Consider the following 7,617-nt stretch of genomic DNA (forward strand, 5'->3'; position numbering starts at 1 on the left):
GGTGGAGAGAATGGTGTGGCAATGAAGGAGTGAAAGCCCAGAATCCCTGTGAGTGTTCATTGAAACTAATAAAATTTAATAATAATAAAAAAAAACCAACAAAAAATAAACCTCACAGAATTGTACATAAAATTACTATTTTATTACAATAGCAACAAAAAAAAAATCCCAATTCACGGGGCAAGAACTGAGAGTGTTCCTTCAAAAAAGGATATGATCCATGGTGTATCAACATCTTTGACCAGTTAGGAAGCCACTAAAATTGTCCCCAGATCTTTTACTAGGACATTATTACATAAGTATGATTAATTAAATCTGCCCACTTACGTTAGTTTAGTTGTTATCATAGCCTTTCTGATTTAACCAGTCAGTTCTACTTGCATTACTTTATGAGTATAGACTGTCAAATATGATCTGTAGACTAATTAGGTTGCTTCTTATTTATTAGGGTGGTTCTGGGAGTAGGTGTGTTGGCAACAGTGAGACTTGCTCAGGATAGGGCAGGATTCAGAACTATTGTATACAGATAGGGTCACTGTGAGTCATAGGCAATTCATAGGCACATAACAACAACAACTAGTGCAGATCTCTGGTGGCCTAGTGCTGCAATCCTGAAAGCACAGGTTCAAAACCACCAGCTGCTCCATGGAAGTAAATGGACAATCTCAGTCCATGTGATTAACTGTCCCTGAAAACACAGGCCAGAAGGTCAGCTATAGGTTAGTTCCAGCTCAGTCGTACACAATAACAACTAGTAGAACAGTCCATAAGGAGTTGCACTATAGGCCTTTCTGGTGGTTTGAATTCACTAGTCCTTCCACATGAGAGAAGGCTGAGCAATCTCCCAAGCAACACATAGACTCAGAAAACTCATTATAGGTCAACCGTGAGGTAATTCTAACTCAGTGGCAATGAGTTTTAACTTTTAGAGTATTTACTACACCTTAGAAACTGAATATTAATATCTTACTAGTTTAATCAAGTTATCAGTATTATTTAGTCAATTTTTCTTATTTCTCATTCGATAACTCTTCCTCATACTAGATTTTTTTTACCATATCATATATAGCTTTAACCCTTGAATTTTCTAAGATTTTATCGTATACTGTTCTCAGTTGTGGATTTCTTTCTGATGTATTGCCAGTACAGCAATTGTTTCTTTAACTGTGTCTGATCTAATGTTGAAAATACCACTGAGTTATCAATTTTAGAAACTTTAATTTTCAGAACCAGAATTTATACATAGTTTTTTTACACATTAGCCTCTTCTTTGTACCTGCTAGTTCTTGGTCTGGATTTTTTATACTGTCTTTATTCTCCTTAAATCCATCAGACATACTTATTTTCAAATATTTATCCAGTAATTTCTAAAACTGGAACTTTGGAGTCTCCCCTCTAACTCCTACCCCACAACCATGATTTCTATTCGTTCTCCTTTGTCATTGTCTCTTTATAGACCTGATTATCTTTATGAGTCATATATTTTGTTATATCTGTCCAGGGAATTTTTTTTTTTTGCCAGACATGTCTGTGGCACTAGTAATCTGAGACCATCTTAACACATTGATTTTTTTTTTTCTGAGCCTCAATTCTATTTCTAACTGGGCTATAATTTATAGAAAAGTTTCTATACTTCTAACTGGTCAATTACTTTAAGGTCTTATTCCAAAATACCAGTGGTTTAATAAGTAAACTTAACAGACTTAGACTATAACTTGTGTTATCGTCAGACTAAGAATTTAAAAGGTACTGATTAGACCCTCAGTTGCATCTTTTTGATTAGTAAAGATTTCAGGATGAAGATCTTCTAAAATCAAAGGCTTACTTTTCTTATCTCTCCATACTTCTAACTTGGGTCCTTGATCATTTTAATCAATGTGTGGCTGAGAGGGTTTTTTTTGAGAGGACAAGTCTGGTACCAGCAGCCAAGGTAATTCCAGCTTCAATTGCATACATTAAAGCAGTTGCAGTTAAAAAGCTCCTAGTTGGATCTCAGGAATGAGCAGGTGGTCCCAGAGAGGGGACACTGCCTGTTCCCCATTTCTTGCCTCTTAGTGCTCCTCTATGGTCTTACCTGTGTGTACTAGGGCTAGGGGGCAAAACTTTTCTGTATTCCCTAATTGCTGAATCCACTGATGCTTTCTGTACTCGGGCAGAGCTCCTTACTCCCTGCTGAGAGCCCATAGGCCCCACGCTATGCTGTTGTACCCCAACCTGCACCTCCTCTCTCCAGCTGGAGAGGGTTCTTCCCACCATTCTAGGGATTTCATCATTTAGCCTTATTTATTCTTTAGCTTTGTTTAGCCAGTTAGCTTTCTTCAGTCTCATTTAGGTATTAGGTTCTTTTTTTTTTTTTTTTTTAGAATTTAGGGTTTTGTTTTGTTTTGTGTTTTTTTTTTAAGAGGATAGGTCATGCTGAGGGTTTAGAATTGAGCATTAGGGTTTGAATTTGAAGGGTTAGGGGATTTTGTATTTTTTAGTGGGTTTATTTTTTTATTTTTCTTCTTCATTGTATTTCACTAATATACATTGTTTTTTCATAAAAAATCATTCCCAATTATTGTGTTTTAAAGTTTAGCAGCTTTAGTATTTTTAGTGTGATTTTTGTTGTTGTTTGCAGCAACATTAGCAGGTCTGGCAGTGGCTCTGCCTCAGTATTACGGTGTTTGGTGGGAGTGTAGCCAGCTAATTCATTTCAGTAACGAGCTGCAGCAGCAGCAGCAAACAACACAGCAAGTCAGCAGGTAGCTTCACAAGCCCAGCCAGGGCAGCAACAGGGACATTAAACAATGTCTGAAGACTGAACCTTACAAATTCTGTGATTTTGAGATTTGTGGCTTTTATTTCCTTCACGTGTAGCACAGAATCCGCCTTACAGTTGTTCCAAATATACTCTTTGCATTTTTAAAAATCACTGCCATGTGAACTTCACAAGATTTGGTTTTAGTCCATTTCTGAAGTTCTGTTTGCTCTTTTGAAATCTCTAATAGTTCTGAATTTTTTAAAATATCACTTCTTAAAAGTTTGCTAATATTGTTTCTATAAATTGTTACTGCATTTTCTTCTAGATAGTACTATTTTAGATGTTCACTTTATACATTTATAACCAAAATTTTAAAAAGATTACTCTTTACATTTTTAAGCAAGAAGAGATTACCTATTTTTATAAAAGGGTAACTTTAATTTCTTAGAAAAGAAAATGTTTATCATAAAGGGGGTCTGTATTTTTATTTTATTATTTGAACTACCTTGTTTTATTTTTTATTATGTCAGAAGGCTGAGGGCTTTGGGGATCAGTGGGGTGAACTCAGTCCTTCTTGGCAACCTCCTTCCTCATGGTGGCTCAGACATTGCTGAGTTCTTCTCGCTTCCTCTTGGCATGGATGTGCGTGTCCCTCACCCTTTTCTTGATGAGAGAGCCCACTTGCCCTTGAAGAGCAGGGGTAACTCCATGACACAAAGCTTGTAGGGCTCAAAGCCACACACCTTCTGGATCATGTCCCGGACGAAGGTGGTGTGTTTAGTGAGGCACCCATGGTGGCAGCTGGGACTCGGCTTGGTTCACTTTCTTGGTTACTTTGTGTTCTTTACTGAAGTCCGTGGTCATGGGATAGCACACAGCCATGGCTCTTCTACTTCTGTGGTTACTGCAGTGGAAGCTGACTCCTTTTTTAAAATTACCTGCGTAATGTGAGAACATTACTACTATGCAGTTAGAATTCTTGCTGTTAAATTTATCCTGTTTTACGTCAGAGAAGCCGCTCAGCTTACTGAATAAGGCATTACTTGGCACTGAAGTTTTATTTTAAATTTCCTTTAGCCAGGCATGTTCTCTGTAGAGCTGGTTTTTCTTTTAGCCTCCCTCAGTTTTTGAATACCTTGCCCCCATGGCAGTATTTGATAAAGTTTTTTAACCTATATCTTCTTTGAGTAAACTTAAGAATACTTTGATAGTATATTTGGGTGGAATTTATACCTAATCCAGCATTTTGCCTTTGTGAAATTATTGTTTTGTGTAATCACTACATATTATTATGTGTTGAAAAGTAGTAAAATTTGACCAACTTGAAGCGTTTTTACCTTGTTGTAATGTATTGTTTTGTTCATTTTCTTACATAATCCAGTCTCAGAACAATTGAACTGAACGTTGTTTCTGTTTTCCATCTTAGAAAAGGACTTTAATGATTTTAATTTCAAAGAAATTTAATATTTTACCCTTTCTGTTCACTCCTCTCTCAATATCTCTTTTTAATACCGCTTTGGTAAGTTAAGGAACTCTGGGTGTGTTAAACATTGGGTGAACTGAAAAATGGTGGGTCAAAGCCACCATCCATTTCATAAGAGAAAGATGGAACAGTATGCTTCTAAAAAGATTAATCGCTGTTTAGACCCAGTGTTTGGTGGAGCTCCCAGGGTAAGACAAGTTTGGAAGCAGGAGTGACATCCACTTCTTAAACCACATGCCTCTGGAAACTCTATGAATCTGGAGAAATGATTGAAAAGATTGAAATTAAAATAGTCCCTATAGTTCTCAGCTGAATTAAACTCAGGTTTCTATAGTTCTCAGCTAAGTTAAACTCAGGAATTTTTCCATTGTCTCGAGTAAAGCCCCACACCCATGTATCCAGGGCAACAGTATTTCAAGAATAGCTAACTAAAAGGCAGGGCAAACAAGCAGAGGTTTCTCGACTGATAACCAATGTATCTTGTGCTTTTCCACTGCCCTGGAGTTTGAACTCATTGTATACTTAAGAATTTGTGACACCACCCTATAGTTAAAGATCTATCTAACTGCTACATGTGCTACGTGACTGCCGCAAGTGCTACGTGCAAAAATGCTGTGTAAACCCTGAGCGAACACTGAACCAATGAATTCAAACTGTGCTTTCATCACCCAATGAGAAGCTGATACTCAGTTGTATCCCCCTAAAGTGTATAAAAAAAACCCAACTTTGACTGCTCGCGGTCGGCTCCTCTGTCTCCTGCGAGAGATAAGAGTCGGCCTGGAGCTCCGCAATAACCCTCTTGTTGTTGCATCAAGCTGGTGTCTTGGAGTCTTGGGTCTTCGCCGTCCATTCGGGACAGAACAGGACCAGCGGTTCGGGGGTCCTTCAGATGATAGAGACTCTTCAGGCCTTTTGTTCATAGGGTTGCTATGAGTTGTGCTTGACTTGACAGGAATCAACAGCAATAAACAACAACAGTCTTCAATTAGCAGGTCGAAGTCTCAGACATTCAGCCTAATGATGTGTGCTGCTGACAGTTTTCCTGATAATTTTCAGATAATTTCTGATTGTCCTTAGTAAATGGACAATTTTAGATTGGTGAGTGGGTTAGTAATGAAGAATGTATTTTAAAACTATTATAGTTTACTCAGAAGTTATAGTAATTTTGTTGTTGTTGATTTAGGGGGAAAAAACCTCTTATAGCCGCTGAGTTGATTCTGACTCATGATGATCTTCTACATGGATGATGAGGCTTCAATATTTTGGAAGAGACTACTTCATTGTCTCCTTTCAGTGCCTGGCAAAATCGAATAATCAATCAATGGCTAGATTAGGAACCCAAGATGTAAAATACTATGCTACCAGGTCACGCCTTGGGTTTAAATACTAACTTATTCTCAAATATTTTAGAAAAGCACGTAGGAACAAACAAAATTATCACAAAACCCATAATATTTGATTGTGTGTATTTAGGATAGAAAGTGACTTTTTAATCTATGTATGTGCGTTAGTTGTTGCTGTTGTTCTTTTTACCGTAGCATTAGAACCGACCCATAGCAGACCCTCTGACGGGTTTTCAGAGGCAGTTAATATGATGGGAGGTGATTGCCCATCCTTCTTCTGCAAAGCATCTGGTGGCCTTGAACCACGTGCCTATGGGATTGCAGCACAGCTCCTTGCCTCTAGGCCACCAGAGCTGTTAGTACACATGTATACTTGTGGTCTGTTTTTTATTTTCCATATTAGTAAATCTTCTAAAATATTATTGAAAAAATTCTCTATAATAATCAATATGGTCATGTTATTTTATTAATATGATTATAATAAAGATTACATTTATCAAAATTATAAATACAGGAAAAACCAACAAAACATTGGCTTTTATTATTATTATTGCTGTCTAGTAGAGCACAATTCATAGCGACCTAATGAACAAAAGGCGTGAAACCTTTCTATAATTATCATAGTTTCTCCAAGTTCATAGAATTTCCTGAGGCATGTGGTTTAGAAAGCGGATACCACCCCTGCTTTCAAACTTGAATCAATCTAGGAGCTCCACCAACACTGCCCACGATGGGTAGTCATCATGATGTTTGGCACACCTGTGGCACAGTTGTTCCATTATGGCATTTGAAACCCAAATGGCACAAGTTACGTATCACAGCTAACCTAGATTACCTCATCACACCAAATTGGCCAGAGTGCTCTATGGCTTAGAAGAATGTTCCTCCAACAAGGAATATAGTAACAAGGAATTAAAATATAATCCTTTAGGCCCAACTTTTAAATATAAGGGCCCCTCAGAGGTCCTTTTGACTTTAAACAAGAGGCTTAAATAAAAATAATCAGACAATCTACACAGATCCTCAACAAGAGCACCGTCTTACAGACTCCAGGTGCTTCATCCAACTCCAAAACAGAGTCAAAGGGCTTTGGCGTTATATGTTGCTGTTAAGTGCCATCTAGTACCAACACTATAAACAAAAGTACTACTGTCCTTCTTCTAAATTCATAGAGTTTCCACAGGCATGTTTAGGAAGTAGATGCCACTCCTGCTTCCAAGCCTGTCTTAATCAGTGAACTCTACCAAACCATTTGTAACCATTATGACACTAAGGCACACCATTCGGTATCATAGAAAACAAAGTTACCTCAATGCAGAGAAAAGACAGAACAGTGCTGTATCACTTTGGAGAATGTTCATTTCAAAACATTAGCAACAGGCAAAGCTTATTACAGATATTTCTCTAGGCATGAATAAATAAAAAATAGGTCAATAGAAGTAAATTTGTAATAATTAAACCATTTCATATGCTTTTCTGGAAAATATTAAATTTGTTTTATTGGAACACTTAAGAAAAATAGCTTTTAAAAACTTTAACAAGAATATATACACAAGCATATATAATAAACATGTATAATAAAATATGTGTATCTGCTGAAAGCAGTACAGCTGTGGGAGGGCATTCATGTCTGACAATGTTATTGTTGGAAACAATAATATCCACAACATAACACAATTATTTTGGTTCAGACATGCCTCCATGTTCCCACACTTTTCACTACCAAGTCTGACACCAACGTATCCAAGGGCTTTACTGCTCTGTTATTGCTTTTACTAATCCATTGCAATGTCCACATTTAATTTCTAAATCACACTTATGATTATAGGGAAGGTAACAGTTTACAATTCAGCTTGGAAACAGTATATAATGCTTCAGTCAGAACACCTCATCAAAAAGATTCTGGAGGCATACCATTTGCTCTTCAGACTCATGGTTCTGGGTAAGTAGCATACAGCATTTTTCACTCAGTCAGTGCTGTCCAGTAAGGACTGGCTCATAGCCAACCCTCCAGTGGGTTCCCATAGGCAATCTCATGAGACAAGATT

The 7,617-nt window shown here is 37.3% G+C and overlaps 1 pseudogene; it reads right to left on the reverse strand.

Annotated features, from left to right (window-relative positions):
- Nucleotides 1-3,307: 3,307 nt before the first annotated feature.
- LOC102874210 lies at nt 3,308-3,625 on the reverse strand (annotated as a pseudogene).
- Between the last annotated feature and the right edge of the window lie 3,992 nt (nt 3,626-7,617).

Source organism: Elephantulus edwardii, unplaced genomic scaffold (assembly GCF_000299155.1).
Source record: "Elephantulus edwardii isolate Elephantulus edwardi_28Jun2011 unplaced genomic scaffold, EleEdw1.0 scaffold00098, whole genome shotgun sequence".
NCBI lineage: Eukaryota > Metazoa > Chordata > Mammalia > Macroscelidea > Macroscelididae > Elephantulus > Elephantulus edwardii.